Here is a 26,337-nt window from a genome sequence, read left to right as displayed (position 1 = left end):
TCATCAGACTCAAAGAGGTGAGCCTGTATAGACTGAACTATTTTGGACTATGACTGTTGAAGAACCAAATCCAAAATGTTACAAAGTTTATGATTTCTTGTACTATTGCATATTACCAAAAGACTAGTCACAGTTTAGAAAGAAGGTGCTCATTCTTGAAAGCTTGAAGTTTGCTATCATGGCTGGATCTTTGTATCAACTAGGTACTAATGGAGCACCTATATAGACTGATGTTCATATCCAAGCTTTTGAGAAGTATGCTTAACTCAAAGAAATTTAGTAGAAGATGACTGGGTAGCATACTTCCCTCCAACTTTAAAGGATGACTGGGTAGCATAATTCCCTCCAACTTTAAAGAATGCACCTCAAAAATGTTTCTACCATTATCTAGCATGTAAACTAAGAACATACAGTAAGCTGAAGAAATATTTTCATCTAGAGGACATTGAGAAGCGAGGGGATGAGGATATACTCTACGAGTCAGACAAGATCTAGTAGGGTAAGCTCTTAGTAAGCCACCGAAGATCAAAGAACTCACTAGGTAGTTGCACAAATCACCATCAAAGAAATACATGAGAGCATAGTTTGTAATTGGGTTCAAGAGTAAGAAGTTAAGAGAGTAAGAAGTTCCAACACCCACAATAAATTCTAATGATCTAGTGTAGAGAGCTTTAAAATTGGTACAACAGGCAAAGAAGGAGAGGGCCAAAGGGGAAAACCCAGTTGAAGTTATAGTGAGTCTTCATCGGATCACAAGCATTTTGAAGAATTATCTAAAGAGAAGAAGAAAGGAGCTTGGACGTGGAAAATTGAAGGGTTTTCTAGATAGATGTCTGAGATCTTTGGACCAGAAATAAAATTGGAAAAGTCAAGTCATGGTACATACGATGTTACCATATATGTGGTAGTGATGTGTGTGAACACACTTAGGACCCTCGTAGCATTTTACTCTCACTAGGAGGTTTTTTCCCTTGTGCATTGTATATATGCACATCGCTCTAGGGCTAGATTATCAATCTATTTGTGCACTAAGAAATACACTCTTTGTTGTGTGCCTTGAGATTCTTCATGTCACCAGCTTGTGTGTGCATCCCTGCAAGTTTCAACAATTGGTATCAAAGTAGGTTGCATCCTCCCGAGCATAGTTGTCGACATCTCCAACACCCCCTTGCTCACTTTCTTTAAATCAAGTGAGCTTTGGTGAGCTTAAGTAGGTCGATAATACTTTTGATAAGCTCATAGAGCTTGGTGTGCTGAGAATTTTGATTCAAGCTCATTCTGGTCTCTATTTCAATTATAGGAAGTACTGCACATGATTTTTACCTTTTTTTTGCAAAATTTATCATTGCAATTTTTTGATGAATAGGTCCCCTAACTTTCTCTTTACATTGTGACATATAGCATGAGTTAGTCATACTTTATTTTCCCTCTTTCAGAGCAATTTTCATATCAGGTACTCGCCATGGCTAATAACAGCACAAATAATTTCAAGATGTTTGTTGCTGTTGAGGACAAGTTAGATAAGGATAACTGCCCAATGTGGGCTTATAAGATGATGCATGTTCTTGTGTCAAAGCGCATCGAGAATGTTGTGAAAGGACTGATGTACACTCGCTTGTTGGTGCTGATATAGGCTCTGTTGAGGATGTTGCAGGTTCTAGCAGGTCTGTTGCTCTTAGAGTTGTTTTGCCTACAATTGAGTAGTATTGTTGGGATGGTAGATATGTGCAGGCTCATGCATTGATTGCATCATCTATGAAGTGCACTGTTACTCCTCACATTTGCTCAACAAAACCAGCTCTCAAGTCTTTATGCAAGTTGCAATGAGGCTAAGTTTGCATTGTTGCGTAAAGAGCTGGAGTCAAAGATTATGAAGGAGGAAGATGACGTGGACACTTTTCTTGTTGGTATCAAGATTATCAATGAGAAACTCATTTTTGTAGGTGAAGTTTTTTCTAATAATTCACTTGTGCAAACTCTTCTTGATGCATTGCTAGACTCTTACCAGACTTTTGCTAGTACTTAGAGACTTATGCCCCAAGGAAACCCTCAAGCTGTCAAGTTTGATGCATTATGCACATTACTAGTATAGGAGTCACTTTCAAGAAAGAACATGGCCAAAAAACATGCAATTAGTTGAGCATGATTTTTTTGTTGCTCAAAGGAAAGGCGGTAATAGCAATGCAGCCACTTCTCATGGTTCTTCAGTGAGCAACTTCTATTGGAAGCAAATCATTTGAAAATTCTACTGAAAAAGGCAAGAAGAAGATGCATTGCCAAAATTGCAAGGATAATGATCACTTGATAAAGCAACGTCCTAAGTTGAAGGCAAAAAAAGGTTGGATCTACTACCAATCAAGCTATTGCATAATTTTTTGGAAATGGATATTTTTTGTGAAATTTCGAAAAATTTTAATTTTTTTTGTTTTTTGTGATTTTTTATTATTTTTTTGGAAAGGAAACTTTTCTGTGAATTTTGAAATTTTTAAAAGGTTCTATGAGGTGTTTTTTAAATTATTTGTTTTAATCAATTTATGATTTTTTATGAGCTTTTATGAAATTTCTATACTTTTTGTGATTTTTTAGATTTTTTAATGGTTTTTCTGTAAGGTTTTTTTTAAATAATTTTTTTGGTGAGTTTCTCTATGTTTTGTAAATTTTTAAAAACCTTGTTTTGATTTTTTTTATGGAATTTTGGCTTTTTTATTGTTTTTGTGATTTGTAAAAGTTCTTAATTATTTTTATTTATTATTATTATTTTTTATGATTTTTATTTTATTTTATTTTTAATTATTTATTGAATTTGACTATAAACGAAAGAAAACTTTACGTGTGACTTACCTGGAATCTGCAAGTAGCGTGAAGGGATGAGAGGGTTGCAGCTGGCCCGTGTGAGGTTGTCAACGCTAGCAGCGGTAGAGGGGGAGGGTATGAGAAGAGTATGAGAGAGAGAGAGAGAGAGAGAGAGTCTGACACCACTGGCTAAGCGGGTGTGTGTGTGGGTTTACAGCGGGCAGCATAAAAAGAAGAAGAAGACGAAGAGTATTTTAATGTCTTAGGAAACTATCCCACGAGACATTAAATATCTAACCGAAAGAGAGAGAGAGAGAGAGAGAGAGAGAGAGAGAGAGAGAGAGAGGGGGGGGAGGGTGTGCGTGTCTGTGGGGTGTGTTCACACGTCACGAAGAGAGAGAGAGAGAGAGAGAGAGAGAGAGAGAGCAGGCGGCATAAGTCAGAGGTAGAAGAAGAAGAAGATTATTTTAACGTCGCAAGAAACTATCCCAAGAGACCTTAAAGATCTATCCGATGAGGAAAATACAACAAAGCGCATGCGCCGAAAGGCAGTGCTCGGGAAAAGACAGGTCGGAGCTCGAAATTTGACTGTCGAGTCCGCACAGTTGTCAAAATTTGTCGTAGACATGCGTAAAAGCTCGAGATCAACCGCCACCGCTCGTCGATGCAATTTTTTTTTCAATTTTTAATTTTGTGATCTTGTATTATTAAAAAATAGAATGGTTTATGTTGATATAATTTGGTGTTACAAATCTGAAAATACATTTCTCGTGTTTTTCTCTAAGTGTGTGGCTTCCAAGTTCTATGGCTAACTTGCTTAGTATGTGGACTTGCCAATGTCAAGCATGAATGCTTTAGAAAATAAAGGAGATCAGCAAAATATGTGAGGCTCTTAGTATCCTCATTTGGAGCTTCAACCGTAGAAGCCCTAGGTGGCTCATTGCATGCATATCTTTTGAGGCAGGTGCGATAGCCATGTCCCTTCTCCCCGCACTTCAAGAGAGAGTTTATTCTTACGTTTCTAGACTCCTTTCTCCTTGGTTTTGTTGTTGTTGCTACTAGAGTTGCCTTGGGAAGAGTTTTGAGCATTATTCTTCCCGCTAGGCTCATTTTGATCTCTAGTTTCCATGGGCTTAGAATTCCTCCTAGCCCCTTGTTGGAAATTAATTTGTGAAGCGACCATACTATGGTGGATGACTTTAGTGATTGTCCTAGGCCTTTGAGAGTTGACATACTTGGCCATGTCTTTAGGTAGCCCATCACAAAACTGCTGTTTTTGTTCTCCAAAGTCTATCTTTTGGTAGACCATAGCTTTGAGATGTAAATCCCAAAACTTGTCCACATACTTGTGAATAGGCTCGTTGGAAGATAGCTTCAAGCTTCACCATTTGGTAAGAACTTTGTCTTTGGCATCCCTTGCAAGAATCTGCTTCATTATGGAAACTCTTAGAGTTTTCCATGTCTTTGGAGCTTCTCCATTACCTCGTAGGCTAGCCCACCATTGTTGAATAGATTTTTGAAAATGCATAGCTACATGTCGTAGCTTAGAGGACTCCGTGAAGCCCTCATCTCCAAAGGCCTCATCAAATTATCGGATAAAGGCCAAGACTTTGTCCGTGGTGCCAAAAGGACCATCATAGGTGAGAAAAGATATGCTCTTTTCTCCCTCTTTGAACTTCTTGAGCTTATAGGACCTTTTCCAAGCAGCATAGGACTTCCAATGTCCTCTCCTCTTGAACTCATTATGAGATAAGCCACTGCTTTCATCGAAAGAGGAGGAGATGATGGAGATGGAGAAGAGGGTGACCTCTTTCTCTCTCTTTTCTTCTTTTGATTCCTCTCTTCCTTCTCGGAATTACGAGGGGAAGGACTATATGATGACCTTTTGCTTTTGGAAGGAATTAAAGATCATGGGGATCGTCATCTTTGTGGAGCCACATCTTCCGAAGGGTTTGAAGATTCACTAATTTTCTTTCATATAATTCCTCCTCTTCTCTCACCGGAGAGAGTCTTTTTTTGGGAGTCTCAACAAGAGGCCTCCTAAGCTCTCTCTCTTCTTGGGGAGTTTGGATAATCCCATGGGTGCGAAGTTGTTGGGAAACTTTGGCTTGTAAAGCGGGGTTGCCCATGGCTTGTTGCAACCTAGTGACAAGATAGTTCACGAACATGGGAGCATCATTAGTAGCACCTTCATGTGCAAAATCAAAGTCGTCATTATTCATTCTACTCTCTTTATTATTGTCAGTCATAACTAAATTTATGTGTATGCTACTTTGTTCTTTGGCAAACCTCAAAAATTTAGTTGCTACTCTTCTTAACTTTTGACAATTAGCACTCAAGCAGCCACACCCATGGTTTAGAGACTGTTAATTGCAAAGAGTAGTGGAGAGGGTCTATCAATGCTCGGTTGATATACTTCCTGTTGAGCTTGCTGTTAGCTCAATAATGGTTAAGCCAAAGGCAAGCCCCAAAAGACTCCATTATTAAGTCTATAGTTTCCAACGGTCTACCTCGAACTTTGTTCATTCCAACCAGTATAATAAATCCATGTCCCACTTACCCTCTTGCAATGAACAACTCCAACTTTTCATGAACAACTTAAGGACCTCTCTTCTTAAGCAAGAAAAAGAAACTAATAGCTCTGATACCAACGTAGCGGAATATGGCTAATAACATTAATTGTAGCGGAATTAAAGTGATAGTAGTGAGCGTTTCCTTAAGTGAATTCTTAATGAACATAGGGAGAGTACTTGATTGAAGGTAGCAAAATAAACATTATACCTAGTTATCTTGGCATGAACAATGCTTGCAAAAGAGAGAGAGAATTGAAGAAATTGACAACAATTGAGGACCCGATCTACTTGGAGCTAGTCCCCCCTCCAAAAGGCTTTCGTGTTATATATTCTCCCATAAAGAGAGACTTGGTACAATACATTCTTGTGTTCCTTGAGACCTTGTTGATGCTATAAAGATGGCAAGCTTCATGCACCAATATTATGCCCGTAATTAACTTGCAATAACATGAACTTGTCCTCGGCCTCAATCCCAAGACCTCAAACACCTTCAAAGGTGGAGAGAGCTAGTAAGAAGTGAGGGAAGGGAAGAGAAGAAGATGTATTTTTACGAGAAGAAGTAGTCTCCTCACAGCATAGCATAGAGCATAGCATAGCATAGTAATGGAGATGAAGAAGATGATAAGCATTGATTTGAAACTTGACTCTTGGTTGGATTTGCATTCCATAGCCAAGAGGTGTTGGTGTAGGATGTCTACTTCTCAAGCTTGGAGAAGGAGATGGAGTCTCCCTCCTAGCACTAGCTTGCAGACCATTGGTTCATGCCAAAATCTAGACAATCAAAGGCTTTGGTCATAACCAGCAATACATGTAGCATTTGGACAAGTGTCCCTCTTTCCCCCTTTGAGAGGTAGATCTTAATAAATATTTAATCGGATCTAAATTATCATTGGACCTCCCTAAAGGCCATCCAATAGGATTCAGGCACACTATGAGGGCAACATGGCTAGGGGCTTGACATGTGTCCTTTATGCCTCTTGTGTTGAGATGTCGAGCTCTACACCTTGAGCTGGCATCCACTACGGGTCTTGGCCGCTTACGGCATTTACTCACTGGCGCGTTAGGTGATCGACACGGAGGATCTTTGCCAGTGATTCTACAGCTCGACTACACTTATAGTGCCAGCCTAGTACGCTTCTAGCGAGTTCACACTTAGTGACCGCATGTACATATGTGCTATTTTTCAGCTTTAGCACTTAGTCATTTTGTACTCTCTTTTCTGTGAAGAAGAAGAAGAAGCTTTCCATCTCTGTGTGCTTTGTGCTTGTCTTGTGTAGCTCTCTTGCATCCTCATTCTTTACATGGTATCAGAGCCTGGTGCAGGCAAGAGAGGCTAAGAGAGCAAGAGCATCACAATCCCTTCGTTCGCAATCCACGACCAGATGCCGAAGGCGCCTCGCGCAGCGAAAAAAATTTTAGGGGTTTTTCGCACAAGTTTCTGAACAGGTCTCCAAAGTGCAGTATACAGAGATTTACTGTACAAGTACAGTGGTTGTGAAACGCTTGATTGTGGACACTCGTTGAGTGTAGAAAGCGTTACAGGAACCACGATAGCAGGTTCAGAAGATTTGCAGGTTTTTGCAGATTGCAGCTATTTTGTCTTAGTGCTTCAAGATGTCTGACGGTTTCAGTCAGATTGTTACTGAGAAGCTTGAGAAAAATAACTACCCTGCATGGAAGTTCAGAATAACAAATTTCCTAAAAGGAAAAGGTTATTGGGACTATGTAGAAGGAGACAATGAAAAGGAACCAGAGATTCCCGAGGCAAATGCTACAGCAGAACAAAGGAAAGCTTTGAGGGACTGGCAACAAGGCCAGAGCAAAGTGATGTATTGGCTGTCTATGAGCATCACAGATGGCATGATGGGCTATCTACAGGATGCTGAAACCCCCGCCATTGCATGGAGAAACTTAGGCAGAGTGTTCGAGGTGAACACCAAGGCCAGGAAGCTTCAACTAAAGTCGGAGCTAAATCAGGTTAAGAGGAACAACCTCTCAATCAATGATTATGCCTTGAAGATCAAGAGTATCATTGAGGCTCTTGGATCTATTAAAGTCTCAGTGGAAGACGATGACATTGTCCGTGCATGCTTGGATGGTTTAGGAGATGAGTATGTACATTTTAGGTCTTCCATGAATACAAGAGACGACATCCCCGTGTTCCAAGATTTGATTTCTATGTTTATTCTTGAGGAGAAGAACCTTGACACATCTTCTTCTCATGGCAGAAATAATTCTGAACAGGCCTTCTATTCTAACTCCAACAGAGGTAGAGGTAGAGGTCGTGGTCGAGGCCCAAGGGGTTGCAGGGGCCAATTTCTGGAAGGTCAATCAAATCAAAACAATACAGGTGGCAGGGGAAACCAGTCTCAAGGCAGGGGAGTCAAAGAGGTCGTGGTGCAGGATCAAGCAGGCAGCAACATACTCCAGATAGTAGAGTATGTTGGACTTGTGGTGAAAGAGGTCACATGTCACGTGACTGTCCAAAGGGAAAAGCAAGTAGAAAGAGAGAACAGGGCAACTATGCATCTACTAGCAGAGATGCAGATGACAGCAAAAACGAGCGCATGTTTGTTATGCAGCATGTAATGAATACAATGACTGCAGAGAATTCCACCCAAGATGATGTTTGGTATGTGGATTCAGGTGCCTCTAATCACATGACGTCTCGTGGAGAGTGGTTTAGAGATATGCGCAAACCAGATGTGTCAGGCTATGTGCAGACAGGAGATGACACAGCTCACCCCATTGCTCATGTAGGGGACATACCTCTAAATACGAAGAGTGGGAAATCAAAGTACTTAGCAGATGTACTTCATGTCCCAAACATTACAAAGAATCTTGTTTCTGTTGGACAAATGGTTGAGCAGGGTTTGCAGGTTCGCTTCAATCCAAATGGCTGTTATGTAGAAGATTTCCAGAATGGCTGTAAGCTGATCATAGAGGGCAAATGTGTGGGCAGAATGTTTACGCTGAATGTAAACATGCCTGAGGTAAAAGCTGCATTATTTGCACAGGGCACAGGTGTTGTGGCTGATGTTGACATTTGGCACAAACGCATTGGCCATGTCAATGAGCAGAGATTGCGCAGCATGCAATCAAAACAGATTGTAAAAGATTTGCCCAAATTCAAGGTGGATGGTATGCATAAAGTGTGTGCAGCATGCCAGTTTGGAAAACAGTCAAAGGGCTCATTTCCACATGAGCACAATGTATGTAAAAGGCCACTTGAGGTGGTGCACACAGATGTTTGGGGTCCAACCGATACTGCAAGTATACATGGTTGCAGGTATTATGTCTCTTTCATTGATGACCATACAAGGAAAGTATGGGTCTACTTCATGCGTAACAAAAGTGAAGTGTTTGGTCACTTTCAAGACTTCAAAGTCATGATTGAGAAGGAGACAGATATGCAAATCAAGACATTGAGGTCAGATGGAGGGGGAGAGTACTTCTCCAATGATTTTTTAGATTTTCTGCGAATGCATGGTATACACAGGCAGTTTACATGCAGATATACTCCACAGCAGAATGGGGTCGCAGAAAGGAAAAACAGGCACATTGCAGAGGTTGCACGTGCATTGATGAATGAGAAGAACATGCCTCATCATTTCTGGGCTGAAGCTGTAAATACAGCTGTGTACATTATGAACAGGACACCTACAGCTGCGGTGCATGATGTAACACCTGAGGAAAAGTTTACAGGTACAAAGCCTGATTTGGCACACTTGAAAGTGTTTGGCTGCATAGCTTACGTGCATGTACCAGATGAGTTGCGTAGGAAATTGGATCCTAAAGCAGAGAAATGTATTCTTGTGGGATATTCCCTTGAACAAAAGGGGTACAGGTGCTACAATCCTACTACACGAGAATTACGAGTGAGCAGAGATGTAGTCTTTGATGAGATGAGCAGCTGGTACAGTAATGCACATGGCACTATTGGGGCTGATGTAAAAGATGATGTGGTTGTACAAAATGTGAGGCCACAGTCACAGGTTTTGAGTGGACCACAAGAGTCCTCTTCTCGTGGCTCTGTTGAGAAACCATGGAATGGTAGACTACGTACGCAGGTTACTCCACCAACAGGTACAGGGAATGTATCACGAAAAGGAAAGGAAAAGGTTGATGAACCTCCCTTTATGGTTGATGCATCATCAGGTTTTTCACATGTAGACATGGATTCAGATGGTTCTGAACAAAGTCTTGATGAGGAATTTGGAATTCCGGCTGTCAGGACACCTGGTGTAAGGAAAGTACAAGAAGATGCTAGAGGTCAAAGGAGTGACCAAGGACCGCGCAGATCTAATAGAGTCAGAAATCCAGTTCAGAAATTGACTTATGATGGGTATCTAGCGCATCACCAAGCCTACATGGCTAAGGTGATACAGGATGTGGAGCCCACATGTTTTGAGGATGCAGTTGGAAATGTGCATTGGGATGATGCAATGAATGAAGAGATGGCTGCATTGGAAGCAAATGACACATGGGAGTTGGTGCCATTGCCAAGTGGCAAGAAAGCTATTGGCTGTAAATGGGTGTATAAAACCAAGCATAAGGCTGATGGTAACATTGAGCGTCACAAGGCAAGGCTGGTCGCAAAGGGTTATGCACAGACGTATGGCATAGACTATGAGGAGACCTTTGCTCCAGTGGCAAAGATGACGACTGTGAGAGCTGTCATAGCAGTGGCTGCATCTAGAGGATGGATTATGCATCAAATGGATGTAAAGAATGCCTTCTTGAATGGTGAGTTGCAAGAGGAAGTGTATATGGATCAGCCACCTGGTTATGTCGATCCAGGTTACCCAAATTATGTATGCAGACTTCTCAAAGCTTTGTATGGTTTGAAGCAAGGCTCTAGAGCATGGTATGACAGGATTGCCAAGTATCTTGTCAGTATTGGTTTTAGGAGAGCTCATGCTGATCATTCACTCTATGTACGTGAGAGTGATGTGGGGATTGTGGTCATTACCATATATGTAGATGACCTTATTATTGTTGGTGACAATGCTATGGAGATTGACCATGTGAAGGGTCTTCTCAAACAGGAGTTTGAAATGAAAGATTTGGGCGAGTTGCGCTACTTTCTTGGCATTGAGGTGATCAGGACTCCAGAGGGTGTATGGCTGTCACAGAGACAATATGCTTTGGACATGTTGTCAAAGTATGGTATGGCTGATTGTAAGCCGATTTCCATTCCCTTGGATGTGAATGCAAAGCTGAGTGTAGAGAAGGGTGATGTTGTTGAGGATGTCAATATGTACAGGAAGATGGTGGGTAGTCTAATCTACTTGACTATCACAAGGCCAGACTTGAGCTACACAGTAGGCTTGGAGAGTCAGTTCATGCAGCTTCCGAGGAAGCCACATTTGGATGGAGTACAACGCACACTTAGGTATGTGCAAGGGACTCTTGACTACGCATTGTTCTATGCAGCAGATGCACCATTAGCATTGTATGGGTATACAGATGCAGATTGGGCAGGTAGCATTGTTGATAGGAGATCTACGAGTGGCTTCATGTTCTCTTTTGGGAGTGCTGTTGTTACTTGGAGCAGCAAAAAGCAGCCTACGGTTGCTTTATCGAGCACAGAGGCCGAGTACAGAGGTGCAGCAGTTGCGGCGTGCGAGGTAGCTTGGCTACGCACATTACTTGAGGACTTGGGAGTGCAGGTGGACCAGCAGATTGTCATTCATTGTGACAACCTCAGCAGCATGCAGTTGGCTAGGAACCCAGTGTTCCATGCTAGGACCAAACACATAGAGGTCCATTACCACTACGTTCGAGAGCGAGTGTTGGCGGGCGACATCGACTTGGTCTACGTCAGCACAGAGGAGCAGATAGCGGATATCTTTACCAAGGCCCTCGGAGCTGAGAAGCTTCGACGTTTCCGGACTATGCTTGGACTCTGCGACATGCAGAGCTCGAGGGGGAGTGTTGAGATGTCGAGCTCTACACCTTGAGCTGGCATCCACTACGGGTCTTGGCCGCTTACGGCATTTACTCACTGGCGCGTTAGGTGACCGACATGGAGGATCTTTGCCAGTGATTCTACAGCTCGACTACACTTATAGTGCCAGCCTAGTACGCTTCTAGCGAGTTCACACTTAGTGACCGCATGTACATATGTGCTATTTTTCAGCTTTAGCACTTAGTCATTTTGTACTCTCTTTTCTGTGAAGAAGAAGAAGAAGCTTTCCATCTCTGTGTGCTTTGTGCTTGTCTTGTGTAGCTCTCTTGCATCCTCATTCTTTACATCTTGTGTCTTGGGCATGCCTTGAGTGCGTGTGTGAGTGTGTTCTCTCTCATCCCCTACCTTTAGGGCTCGCCCCCTCCTATTTAGGGGTCATGTTTAACTTGAACACCTCAAGCACCTCGGTCATCAAGCACCTCAAGCACCTTATTCATTAAGCACCTCAAGAACCTTAGTCACCTTAAGCACATCAAGCACCTTAGTCAGCTCAAGCACCTCAAGCACACGCATAGCTTGCCTAAGGTCTAAAGTACCTAAAGGTCCTAGGTCTAAGGACTTTTAGCACTAACCTTTGGAGGTCTTTAATGGAGATAACCCTAAGGTCTTTTAAGCTCCATTATCTGCGTAGACCATCTCCTTTTTTCACCCTCAATGAGATGTAGCCTTCTCTCCCTTGGTCCCGTGTTGAGATGGGTCTGAAAGCACATATCTATATTCTAACTCTTGTTTCCATTCATTTTTCCACGTTAAATGATCAGTTCAATATGAGAAAATCATTTGGGATAGGTAGATATTAGATTTTCTGACAGTTACCATATACCTTTGGTATAAATTCTTGATTGCTTAAGGGTTTCTTGTTGTAGCTTATGGGTTCAAGTGTGGAACACATTACAATCTATATGTATATTGTGTCAAAAAAGTCTAATTGTTGGCATTGACACTTACATACAATTTCAAAATTAGAAAGTGATGCATATAATGTCAAATGCAAGTTTCAAAACTTGCAACAATTGTTAGAAGGATTCAATAAATTAGGATATATTTTACAATATTTTGTAAAGAAAGAAATTGGCTCTCTCACAAGGCCCTCCAAGGTCCTCAAAATTATGAGGATACTCAAGAAACAGGGAGTTTGTAAGCTTGTCCCCAAGTAAAGAAAGTGCATTTTTCTTGGTTATAGAATGTCTGGGAGGATAGGTCACCATCTTTCGGATTTAAAAGCGGAAAAATATCTATGCAAGTAATGATGGTAACTTCAATGAAGACAAGATGCATAAAAAGCACATTCCTAGAGTCGAAATATATAGAGTGGTGGTTCACGAAGATGGAATGTGCACAATAGAGTGTTGAATGCACCAAATGTTGGGCAACAAGGACAAGAAGTGCAAGTTGAAAATCTTCCTATTGTAAAGGATGATAAAGCAGAACCACATGTTGAGAATGTTGAGCCTATGATACGAAGGTCTACAAGAGCGTCTTGTCCTCTTGATAGATATGTGTTATGTCCATTTGATAGATATGTGTTGTATTTTGATTATGTGATATTGAATGGTTACACGGAGCCCTCCAACTATGAAGAACCTATGTTGAGAGATGACAGATTAAATGGGAGCTTGATATGTAGTCAAATATTGAGTTTCAACACAAGTGTCAGACTTGGGAGCTTTGCCATATGCAAATGTGTTTACAAGTTGAAAGATCACACACATTGATAGAAGCTAAACTATAAATCTAGATTGACTGTCTCAGAGGTCGAAAGATTAACTAACTTCTTGTAAAAAAGGATATATTTGCGCAGTTCTTGCTTTGGCTACCAAGGAGTACATGGAGGTTGTCCAAATAGATGTTAAGACTACAAAAAATATTGGACAATTTCTCACAATAATTCCCACATTGTGACTTACCACAAGATTATGAGCTTCTGTGAGAGATGCACCGCATACCTAGCTAGGTACGATTGGGGGTAGTGCACCGCCGCTCCCAATCGTACCTAGCTAGGTATGCGGTGCCTCCCTCACAGAAGCTCCTGATGTTATGCATTGTATGGAAAGCACTGAGAAAGACTTCGTTTTCCTACATGAGAAAATTATAAATCTAATAAACGGCCACAAGGATTTACTATTAAAAACAAAGAGAACTCGTTGTGTAAGTGTTAGCAACAAGTGCAGTATAGCTAACTGCACACTAACACAAAATTTATAATACATATAGAGCATGTGGGTAGCTTAGGCTTGTCAAGCACTAAGTGAATCACTGTGTGTCTACTAACAACTAACAAACTACTAGCAAAGCTGACACTAGAAGCATGTGGTATGGTGAACATATGAACTCAGAATGACACCCAACTTGTGAGCACACTCTCACGACCTTCCGATTCACAATCATGCACAAATTTGTGGGTTTAAAATGTGATTAACATTTAACAATCTCCTGTGTCACCATGCACGGTTTAAATGTGACCAACATTAACGTGTTTTCCAAGTCTTTTGGTGTCCCCACTAGACTCGTAATCTAAAATATAAGGTCTCTTTCTTGGCAATGTTGTTGTATGTAGCCGATTCATGGGCGACTAAAGAGTAGGACACATTGTTGTTATGTGTTCAAATTTAAAGGTGGCTTTGTGATATCGTATTTTGTAAGGAAAGGCTACATGGGTTAATTGGTGTATGTCACAAATCCATACACATTGATTGGTGGATATAACTACATACTTTGTTAAGTATGTCCTTAGGGCGGATGTTAGCAAGTGATCGCTTGCTCTTTAGTAGTGTGTGTTTTGCAGATTCTTTGGGTATGTTTTGTGGAGTGGTGGTTAAAGATTGGGCACTCTTAGACAAAATAGCCATTACACGACACTCGCTCAGGTAGCAGAATATATCCGCATGTCGTCATAAACCAAGACTGCTGAAAGCATTTATAGCTTGAGAAGCAACAAAGCTCTATTACTAGCATGGCAATCAGCACAAAATTTTGACAAATTTCCTACACTTGAAAAATTAAAAGCTCTAAAACTGAACTGTATATGCATATACAAAAGGTTTTACTCAAATTACAAGCTCTACATTGCATATTTTATTTACAAGCTCTATATTGCATACTCTATTTACAAGCTCTGCACTGCATATTTCAATTACAAGCTCTATATTTTATTTACAAGCTCTATATTGCATATTCTAATTACAAGCTCTATATTGCATCTTTATTTAGAGGCTCTGTATTGCATGTTTTATTTTAAGGACACTATTTAGCAGTCTATCTCCTCTGTTCTTGCCAATGGTTAGAACTTATGTCCATGTAATTAGTCACTAATCACAGCTTATCTTCATACTCAGAGAGGGGAGTGATCTTTTCTTTCATACCCTTGCGCTTGCGAATGTTGGCCACAATTTGAGCAGCTTGAGAAGTGCAATCATTTGGATCACTGCTCATCATCTCCCAGTGATCAAAAACAGCTTGAGGGAAGGCCTGCCCAGAAGTTGCAGCTCTCAATGTGCCCGAGAATCCGAATGACTCTACCACAGGCAGGTAAGCCTTTATGTTGTACAAAGGTGTTCCGGCCCTTTGATTTGCCTCAAACACATGGCCTCTCTTCTGATTGAGCACTCCATCAATTCCCCCAAGAGCCTGCTCTGGAGCTTGAATCTCAACAAGATACACAGGCTCCAGCAGCCTAGGCTTGGCCGTCAGTTGAGCAGCATACATCGCTCGATGAGCTGTTGGAATAATCTGCCCACCCCCCCTGTGGATAGAATCAGTATGTAGCATGACGTCACAAACTTCGAAGGCTATGCCTCTCATGTTTTCTTCAGCAAGAACGCCCGCCTTGGTCGTCGATTGGAAGGCTGCAACCACAGAGTCTTTGATTTCATTCAAGTATTGAATTCCCTTTGTCATGTCCACCAGCATATTGGGACCTGCAGTCTCTGGGCCAAAACACCAGATTTTCTTAGCTACATCCTTGTCCCAACTAAACTCTTCTATCAGAATCTTGCTGCGAGCCTTTGGATCATCCATGGGCCCTATACGACCCTCATCTATAGCCTCCGCAAGCCCTTCTTCTAGAGGTCGAGCTTCAAAATAGAGCCTATTATGCTTGTTGGGAGACTTGCTCATTACTGTGTGGCTGGACTTCTCCAGAACAGTCTCTCTGAATGACACAATAGGATCTGATACCACAATCTCAGCACCACCCATGAAATCATCCTTTAAATCCTTCAGACAAATTTCAAGGTGAAGCTCTCCGGCCCCGGCTACAATATGCTCGCCAGACTCCTCAATAGAGCATACAACCATAGGGTCCGACTTTGCCAATCTTTTAAGCCCCTCCACAAGCTTTGGAAGATCAGCTGCAGCTTTACATTGCACAGCCACACGAACAACAGGGGAAACTGAGAACTTCATGGCACGAATCGGATGTGCGTGAACCTCTCTCTCGTCCGTCAACGTCGCATTTTTGCTGATAGACTGGTCCAATCCCACCATGGCCACAGTGCTTCCACAAGGCACATCGTCAACCGACTCCTGCCTCCTGCCCATCCAGATGACAGTCCTCTGCACACTTTTCACATACAAATCTGTCTTCTGCCCAGGCACATAATTAGGCCCCATAATCCTCACCTTCATCCCTGTAGAGACCTTCCCAGAGAAAACACGCCCAAAGGCAAAGAAGCGGCCTTTATCGAATGCAGGAATCATCTTGGAGACGTAAAGCATGAGAGGCCCTTCTGGATCACAGTTCCTTACTGCTGTTGCATAAGCATCATCAAGAGGGCCTTCGTACAAATTCTCGACCCGATACCTTTGTGCCTTAGCTGGAGAAGGCAAATGAAATACCATCATTTCCAGAAGCGCATCACTGGCAGGCAGCCAATTTTGCATGACTCGTTTCATCAAAGCTTTGCCTGTCTGTTCCTTGTCCTCACTCCTCAAAGAGACCTTGACTTTCTCAAGCATTTCCCATAACTCGTCTTTTTTACCAGTCATGCAAGCATCAATGATCTTCTTGATAGGGTTGTAGACGAACTGCACAAAGCCCCGCTGACATGTTGTAGAGCCTGTGTGCTTCGTAGTCCACTTCCTTGTTGATGGATCAAAGTAGTTCTCACCCCATAACTTCTCCATCATCTTGATCTGATCCACTCTAGATTTATCAGCATACATTTTAGCAAATTTGGTCAAAGTGAAAGCCCATCCATGCAAACCGGCAGAGAATGCAACTGTTCCTTTCTCAGGGTATACTTGCACATCACCGAGACGAGGATCTTCATATGTAGATATAATGACATTGGCATTCTCAATAACCCTCTGAAAAGTTTGGTATGCCTCTTCTCCCTCATGCTGAAGCTCAAGGAAACAACGATCCAGCTTGTTGACTGTAAGCACTGGCCTTATTCTCTCACCTAAAGCTTGCCGGAGGACAGTTTCGGTTTGGACGCACACCTTCAACACAATCTACCACTACAAGGGCCCCATCGGTAATCCTTAGAGCAGCAGTCACTTCAGATGAGAAATCAACATGTCCCGGAGAGTCTATTAAGTTGATCAGGTACTCATTTCCATCTCTCTCACCTTTGAAGTCTTTCAAAGAAGCCTCTGCCATTTCATAGAACAAGGAGATTCCGGTGGACTTTATGGTAATGCCACGATTAGCCTCATCCTCACGGGTATCTGTGAGACGGACATCACCTGCAGCCTCCTGTGCTATAATACCGGCAGCGGCTACCAGAGAGTCTGTCAAAGTAGTCTTGCCTGGAAAACACCAAAGCTACATTCATGAACCGAAAGCCAGCTTTTACTCTACAAAATCAAGAAATTCTGACAGCCCAATATGGCATGAAAGAACGCAACACATGACTCAGTGCAAATTTTGTATGGATATGATGCTCCAAATATCATATCCCCTTGGGCAAGCAGATAGGCATGTAGAAGCACAAGCATTGCCAAAATTGTCGGGTAATTTTATTTATCTGTTACCTCACAACCATTCTGCTAACTAGGAGACTCATTTTAAAACTTGTATCAAAACACAAAGAAGAAGTCATAACCAAATTTGGCTCCACTTAAGGCATTCCCAGGAGATGGTATGTCTATAGGTCCTACAATCACAGCATCGACAGTGTCATAACTCAGTCACTCTATGAAAGGCTCAATCATACCTGAAAATAAAGTTCAACTACGAATAGCTTCTATCACCTTGGGGAGGTAAAACTCCTACATTGCATGTGTTCAGGACCTTTTTCTAAAATCCCTTATCTGTGAACTTTTTAAGGGATATAATGAGCCCTTTTATTATAAAATCTGTAAATTTTCTTGATATTTGTAAAAAACCTATTCTTTGGTAAATTTATTTATGTAAGTTTCAAAGGATATTTATACCTTTCTGTTGAACTCACGTGATAGGAACATTTTTTCCGTGAGTGAACCCCCCGAGTCTATCACCAACCTACTGACCAGCACTTCATATCAGACTCTTAAAGCCTGACCATTTCCATAAATTTGAGACGAAAAATGCTACCAGAATCCTGATTTGAAAGTGAAACAGGTATGGCCTGATCGAGAAAAATGGCTCAAGTGCACAGTAGATATCAAAGATGATGATTTACTAAGTGTATAGTTGCCACAACTTTCAACATCATCTGTCAATTGTGACTATTGCAAAAGTGTATTGTTTATTTACTTACAGTGCGCTCAAAAAAACGGCTTTTGGACAAATCTCACAATCAGCAGTAAGATACCCCTACTTCACCAACGTACAATCTACGGTTTATCATGCATTGCAGCTGTAGCCTCCACAAACTTCTCCAGTATGAAAATTCGTACTGAGGCTTATGCCAATGCCTTTTTGTCAGAGCGGAAAACTCCAAATCTAAGACTACATTTTCTGTTGAGGTTGCAGGAGCTCAAATTGAACACTGCGCTTCCAATGGCCATTTTTCTTCCCCCTCTATTTCCATGCAGGAAAACTTGGCATACATAGAGATTTCAATTGACCCCAGGTTTGGCACCAGGCTGTTAAGACAAAGAATGAAAACTGTTTTAAAATAATTGGATTAGTGTCTACATCTTACCATGATCCACATGTGCAATGACGGACATATTTCTGATATTATGCTTCTTATCCATGATGCGCCGCACCTCTTCCACAGAAAACTTTACCTGCAATCAAGACATGCTACAATTGATTGAAAATCGTCCTGCGGTCAGCTCGCAATACATACAATCAGGCAATTAACACTATCCATGTCAAGCTTGGGGTGGTGTACCTTGAGAGAGCATATAACAAACTGTGCAGAAGGAACGCTTTCTTTCTTATGTGACATTGTTTGGAATGCGTGCATGCATGTTGGTGTGTGTGTCTGTGTGTGCGCGCGCGCGCGCGCGAGAGAGAGAGAGAGAGAGAGAGAGAGAGAGAGAGAGAGAGAGGGCTTACCATTTTCGCTCAATCCGTCAAAACAGGTCTCCGGAGATGGCAGAAAGCTCGCTGGAAGGCTGGGAGAGGGCGAAGGAAAACGTCAAGTTACCATCAAAACCAGTGCGTGATGAGAGGGAAATGTGACTGGCTTTTGAAAACTTAAAGCCCCGTTCATATCGTGAACGCCAAGGCAGAGTCAAAAGCTGCAATTTGAAACTTGAAACTAGTCAATGCCAATTGTCATGCTTGGTTGGTTGCCCAGGACCACGACCACCCTGATCCCTGGCATTGTCGTTGTAAATTGTAATAAACAGGGAAGGCCTCGTCATTAAATCGCATGGGGTCTTTAATGAAGATCTCATCATGGGATCTACGGCGGAGAACTAGACGCGTGCAATACGAGGTAGACTCGGCCATTCGATTTTACCTGATCGTGTTCGAGTTTTTCTTTTTTTGCCCAAGACCACTACTTTTTTTGGTTGGATGGCCAAGACCACGACCAGCCTAGCATTGTCGTTGTAATAAACAAGAAAGGCCTCATCACTAAATTCCACGGGGTCTTCGTTGAAAATCTGGTCATGAAATTTACTACAGAGAACTAGACGAGTGCGATGCAAGGTAGGCTCGACCATCCGATTTTACCCAGACGTGTCCGCGTTTACCTTTTGTGTCCTAATTTACTTATGTCCAAGTCCAAGTTTACTTATAATGCATTTGTTTCCCATCATGGTCACCATACACGCATGGAAGGGTTGGATAGACCACAAGCCTCGGACGACCCCTGTTAGTCAAATCCCGTGAGGGGCACTCAGCGCCACATTATAGCCCGTGGGCTTTAGTGTCATGGAAAAAAAGGTATCAAATTATGAGCAAAGATACCAAAGAGCATAGTTTCTAGAGGGTGTAATGTACAACAATGTACAGTTGTAAATACATTGTACGAAGCCATGGGGGAAGAAACAAAGAGGAGATTGGGGCTGCCATTAGCTGGCCACAGATGGCTTTCGTGATGAATCCCAAGAGACGTGAGCACGCGAGCAAAATGGGTGAGGAAAGCAGAATGCCCACCTCCGGAGGCGTGTGAGTTCCAATAAGAGCGGATCAGAGCCGACGAAGTCGCCTCTGAGGTAGGATGGGCAACATAAGAAAAGGGGAAGGGGGGGTTCATGTCGTTTCCATGATTATGGTGAGTCCGACCTCCTATAAGAAGACTAGAGGGTTGTCCTTCTTTTTGCCTTGGAGAAGAAGAGATTCTAGCAAACTAATTAATGAACGGAGTTTAAGATAGACCGAGTAGTACCTATGACCTCCTATGACCGAGTTTAATTACCTACATAATGCATACATGCATACTGGCAGGATTCGACTTTTATTGCCCGGAATCTATGGCAATTCCTTTGCCTTGCTGCCTTGCAGGATTGCTGGAGGCGCAAAATTCCAAGTTTTTGCAGGTTTTGAACTCTCCTAGCCCGCTCCAAAGCGTTAAGTCCCACACCCTAACCATCATGCACGCAAGCGACTTATGCTATGAGAGTGTACTTTTACTTCAAAAAAAGATGTGTTCTCCCCAGCTTCATGCGACAGTGCACGAGGCTTGTCCTACACATCGTTGCTCTGTTGTCTATCCGTTGCGTGCCACCTTCCTCTCCATGCTCATCGTCTCATCGGCCACCATGCTTTAGTTTCGATCCTCTAAAATAAAGTCATCTTTGTCTGATTTTGGCCTTTTACGATTTTTCCAAAATCGTGAGACCTATTGGGTCCAAATGACAAAAAATGAATTAATTTTCCATCTAGATTCCAAAGGAATCTATGTTACCATATACATGTGGTAGTGATGTGTGTGAACACAATAGGACCGTCGGGGCATTTTTTCCCCTCTTTAGGAGGTTTTTTCCCCGTGCATTGGATATATGCCCATCACTCTAGGGCTATCTATCTTTCCATTGCACACTAAGTAATACACTCTTTGTTGTGTGCCTTGAGCTTCCTTCATCTTCTCCAAGCTCTGCGTTTTCCTACAACCCTAATTCCAACAATTGGTCTCAGAGCGGGTCACATCCTCCCGGGCTTAGTCCCTAGAACACCCCTGCTCATTTTTTTCAAATTTCAACGAGCTTTGGCGAGCGTTAGCAGGTCGTCAAAAAATTTGGGTAAGCTTGTAGATTCTTGTCTGCTCAGAATTTCATTCCATGCTCATTTCGACCTCCGTTTCCACTACAACCAGGTCTGCACAGGCAATTTCGTCATTTTGAGCATAATTTCTGTTAGTGCTAGTTACTGCATAACGGGTCCCATACAATCTACTGCGGGTTGTGCTATATAGCATGTGCTCGTCTCACTCAGTTTCTCTTCATTTCAGGCAGATTTCACATCAAGTGCAGGCATTTTCCATGGTTGCACAACAACAAAGATGTGTTCAAGATGTTTGCTATTGAGGACAAATTGGATGGAGACAATTATCCTATGTGGGCTTACATGATGTAACATGTACTTGTATCAATGGGAGTTTGGAACATTGTGCAGGGCATTGATGTACGTCCTGGTACTGTGGATGCAGGCGATGTTGAGGATGCTCCAGGTTTTGTTGCCAGGGTTGCTGCTGTCAGAGTTGTTTTGCCTACGGTCGAGCAGGATCCTTGGGATGTAAGAGATATGCAGGCTCATGAACTGATTGCATTGTCTATGAAATGCACTATCACTCCTCACATCCGTTCAGCAAAATCTGCAAAACAGGCTTGGGATATTCTAGCAGGTCTTTATGTAAGCCGCAATGAGGCTAAAATTTCTTTGTTGCGTATAGAGCTGGAATCGAAGATTATGCATGAGGAAGATGAAATGGACACTTTCCTTGTTGGTTTCAAGGATGTTAATGAGAAACTAATTTCTGTAGGAGAAGTCATTTATGACAGTTCACTTGTGCTGACTGTTCTTGATGCTTTGCCAGATTCTTACCAGACTTTTGCTAGTACTTCGAGACTTATGACCCAAGGAAATCTTGAAGTTGTCCAGTTTGATGCATTATGCACATTGTTGTTGCAAGAGTCACTTTCCAGAAAAAACAGGACTAGGTAGCATGCAGTTGAACAAGCTTTTATTGCAGTTCAACGAAAAGGTGGGAACAACATTGTAACCACTTCTTATGGTTCCTAATGCTTCTGTTGGCAACACTTCGTCTGGCAATTCTGGTGATAAGGGCAAAAAGAAGATGCGTTGCCATTATTGTAAAGCTAATGATCACTTGATCAAGCAGTGTCCAAAATTGAAGGCAAAAGAGGCTAAGAAGAAAGAGGTTGGATCCACTACAGAGTCCAATACAAGTGCAGCGATTGTAGAGTCTTCTGTCAAAGGAGATTGTGATGCTGATGTTGATACAGAATGGGAATTTAGTGCAGAGTGCACTTATGATCCTATTGTCCATGATGCATGTATGTCAGTTGTTGTAGATTCACATGTGTGGTATTTTGACAGTGGTGCTACAAAGCACATTACCTCACATCATGATTTTTTAACCTATATTGAATATGTCCCTCATGGAAATACGGTGACTTGTGCCAACAATGCCTCTTATACTATTCAAGGAGTTGGAAAGATTGTGCTTACTGCAGCAAATGGCAGTTCTTTCACACTTGTTGATGCATTGTATGTACATGGGATCAAAATGAACCTTTTGTCTGTATCTGCACTTGCTAGACTTGGTCTCTCTCGTAGTCAAATTTGTGGATGACAGATGTACAGTTCATGATCTCAATTTTGGTCATGAAATTGTTGCATCTGGCCTTTTGTGTCATGGGCTGTATAAGCTCACTTTGTATGACAAGTATGGACAAAATTTTGCAAATGCAGTTGCAGATTCAAGGGTTTTTTCAAATGAAAAACTGTGGCATGCACATTTTGGGCATCTGAATTTTGCCAGTTTGTTGCGTTTGTAGAAATCTGATATGGTTTCTTCTTTGCCGCCTCTTGAAGCACTTGTCAAACATGTTTGTGAAGGCTATATTTTGGGTAAAATGCAACGTGCTAGTTTTTAAAGAATGGGTCAATTCGTGCTACATGCAAATTGCAACTTGTGCATAGTGATGTTTGTGGGCATATGCAAACTCCGTCCTTGGGAAATTACTTGTACTTCGTGACTTTCATTGATGACTACTCTAGGCATGCATGGGTATATCCGTTGAAAGCTAAGTCCAAAGTGTTTGTGTGCTTCAAGCAATTTCTTGCTATGGTTGAAAATGTCTCGAAATGTACTATGGACACCCTCCCTTCCGATCGAGGGGGGGGGAGTATACATCTCATGAATTTAATGCATTTTTGGCTAGCCGTGGGATAAAACAACAATGTACATTGTCGTATATGCCTCAAAAAAATGGTGTTGCTGAGAGGAAAAACAGGTCTCTTATGAAAATGGCACGATGTATGGTCAAGAGTCAAGCTTTACCACATTCATTTTGGCTCGAGGTTGTCATGTATTGGATGATAAGGCTGTCAAATGTATATTTGTTGGTTATAGTGTTAAAATCAAAGGTTACAGGTTGTAATATCCGCAAACAAAGCGTATTTTGGTCTCATGTTATGTGTCTGTGGAAGATTCTGTCCAGCCTTTGCTATCATGTACTAGAGACAGTAATGTAGCTCAAAGGACATTTATGACAGTTTATTGCCTCTTTTCAGTGGTGGAAGTTTGAATGTAAATTCAAATGAGGCAAATGTACAGCCTATGGGGGTTTTTAAAAATGTTACAGATCAGCCTATTACTAATGCAGATGTACATGATGTACTTGATGAGGAAAGGGCTGAAAATGAGCAGGCTAGAGGTATGCCAAAATGGTTGGTGCACACTTTTCATGACAGTAAATTGGATGCACCTTTGTCTAGTCGTACTTGTTCAGGTTCTCGCCGTGCCTCTTATGCATCAGATTGTTATGCTTTGGTTGTGTCTAGCTTATGTGATAGAGGAACCTCTATCTTTTGATGAAGCACAAAATTCAAAAAATTGGATGGATGCCATGCAATCAGAATATGATTATAGAAAATGACACATGGACTTTATGTGATTTGCCTCCTGGAAAAAAGTCCATTGGTACAAAGTGGGTTTACAAGTTGAAACGCAAGCCGGATGGTGAGGTTGATCGCCATAAGGCTCGACTTGTTGCAAAAGGCTATGCGCAGCAGAAAGGCATAGATTATGAAGAAACTTTTTCTCCCACTTGTCATATGACTACTATTCGTTTTCTATGTGCATTGGCAACTTATTTTGGTTGGGATGTACATCAATCCGATATTGTTACTGCTTTCTTGAATGGTGACATTTTTGCAGAAGTCTATGTAACGCAGCCTCGCAGTTTTGTCAAGAAAGGAAAAGAGGACAAAGTGTGCAGATGTAAGAAGGCTTTTTTATGGGTTGAAGCAATCTCCTCGTGCTTGGTGTGAGAAAGCTAACACTCATTTGGTCCAGCGAGGCTTTCGTAATAGTCCACAGAAAGCACATTGTATGTCGAGCGTGAGGGTGATGTACTTCTCATTGTTGTTGTTTATGTGGATGATTTGTTGATCACTGGTCCCAATAAGGCACATATTGCTGAATTTAAAGCTGATTTGAATGCTATTTTCAAGATAAAAGATTTGGGGTTGTTGCACCATTACTTGGGCATACAATTTAAGCAGTGTGATGATGGTATTTCCTTGTATCAGAAAAGTTACATAGAGACATTGCTATTTGGACTTGAGGATTGCAAACCTATTGCCACTCCCATGGAAACAAATTTAAAGTTGAGTATACATGATGTTGGTGAATGTTACTCTGTACCAAACTGTTGTTGGCTGCCTCATTTATGTATACAACACGAGGCCGGATATTCAGTTTGTAGTCTCACACGTCAACAGATTTATGCATAGCCCATGGTCTAAGCATTGACAGATTGTCAAGAGAATTTTTTGCTACTTGAGTGGCACTTTTCATCTTGGCTTGTTTTATCAAGGGGGGATCATTGCTCCTAGATTTACATGCTTTTTTGGACTCAAATTGGGCTGGTTGTTATGACACGTGAGTGTCCACAAGTGGTTTTTGTTTCATTCTTGGAAGTTCATGTATTTCATGGTTGAGCAAGAAGCAACCTACGGTGGCCACTTCCAGTTGTGAGGGTGAGTACAGGGCAGCCTTCACAGCTACGGTTGAGTGTTTATGGCTCACACGCCTTATGGCTGATTTGGGTGCTAGACAAGACATTGCCAACATCATCTATACTGACAATCAGAGCACATTGGCAATTGCGAGGAACCCAATTGTCATGCTCGCACAAAGCACATTGAGGTGCATTACCATTATGTCAGGGAGAGGCTCTCAGCAGGAGAGATCAGCTTGGCTTATGAGCCAACACAGGACAACCTTGCAAATATTTTCACAAAGGCATTGTCTCGTGAGAAGTGAGAAGTTTTCCGCAAAGCTTTGGGCTTGCTCCCCTTTGTGGATGGATCCTGTCCTCAAGGCATGGCACTTCCCTTTACTCTTCATGCCATGTTTCCTCCACCGCATCACTCCCAGGGGGGTTTGTTACCATATACATGTGGTAGTGATGTGTGTGAACACACTAGGACCGTCGAGGCATTGTTTCCCTCTTTAGGAGGATTTTTCCCCCGTTCATTGTATATACGCCCATCACTCTAGGGCTATCTTTCTTTCCATTGCACACCAAGTAATACACTCTTTGTTGTGTGCCTTGAGCTTCCTTCATCTTCTCCAAGCTGTGTGTGTTTCCCTGCAACCTTAATTCCAACAATCTAGGGAATCTCACAATCTAGATGTGCAAAGAAATGGCCTGGTTACATGAACGTTTCTACGGCGTTGCACACACCACTGTGACAGCCACGACCCTTGATTCCCTCACACCAGGCTTGCACATCGCTTGCCAACATCTAGATCTCATACCCACCCTCACTTAAGGTGACTGTACACACACACAGACACACACAGAAACTGCGGTTGCTAGAGCATGTGCGCATGATGGAAAAGCAGTAGGAGCTGGAGCATGTGTACATGCCAATTTCGCCTTCACAAATGGCAAAACTGGCACGTACACATGCAAATAAGAAAACCCAAAGATCATTTCATTCACTGTCAGAATTTTGGTATGTACAAAGCTCTCTGATTGTAGCACAAATAAATTTCAAGGTAGAAGACATGATGCTTGAAACAAAGTTTGTACACGACTTTAGTGCAGCAATATAAAAGGATATGTTGACTACATTAGGATGTACATCACTTCAATGCAACAATACAAGACAATATAATGGCTACATCAGGATGTTCTTCAAAATAAGCTTTACAAGATTGCTGATCCACACTATGTACTCGACATACACGCCCTACCAAGAAGATTTGAGAACCTGCATGCTATTGCATTTAACCGATTTAGTTGTGCTTTCAACATTGTCACTTCTTTTCGCAAGAACAAAATTTTCTCTCTAGCTTTGTGACTCGCACATCGGCGACACTGATACTATTATTTACGCCAACATCTTTGATGTCATGGATTGCTTCAACAAGTTCTGATCAAAGAGAAGGCTGACTCCTTGCTTGATCTCCAACG

General features: G+C 41.9%; 1 pseudogene across 1 annotated transcript; it reads right to left on the bottom strand.

The window, feature by feature from the left end:
- Positions 1-14,369: 14,369 nt before the first annotated feature.
- On the bottom strand, positions 14,370-18,902 carry LOC147427954 (elongation factor 2-like; annotated as a pseudogene). Its single transcript, XR_015186046.1, has 3 exons — positions 18,770-18,902; positions 18,408-18,495; positions 14,370-17,088 (listed from the first exon to the last, which is right to left on the bottom strand). The product of XR_015186046.1 is annotated as an elongation factor 2-like (transcript).
- Between the last annotated feature and the right edge of the window lie 7,435 nt (positions 18,903-26,337).

Source organism: Adiantum capillus-veneris, chromosome 23 (genome assembly GCF_014529385.1).
Source record: "Adiantum capillus-veneris isolate H3 chromosome 23, ASM1452938v2, whole genome shotgun sequence".
In the NCBI taxonomy this organism is placed as follows: domain Eukaryota; kingdom Viridiplantae; phylum Streptophyta; class Polypodiopsida; order Polypodiales; family Pteridaceae; genus Adiantum; species Adiantum capillus-veneris.
Note: the sequence above shows the minus strand (reverse complement) of the source record. Positions and strands in the feature narration are given on the sequence as shown.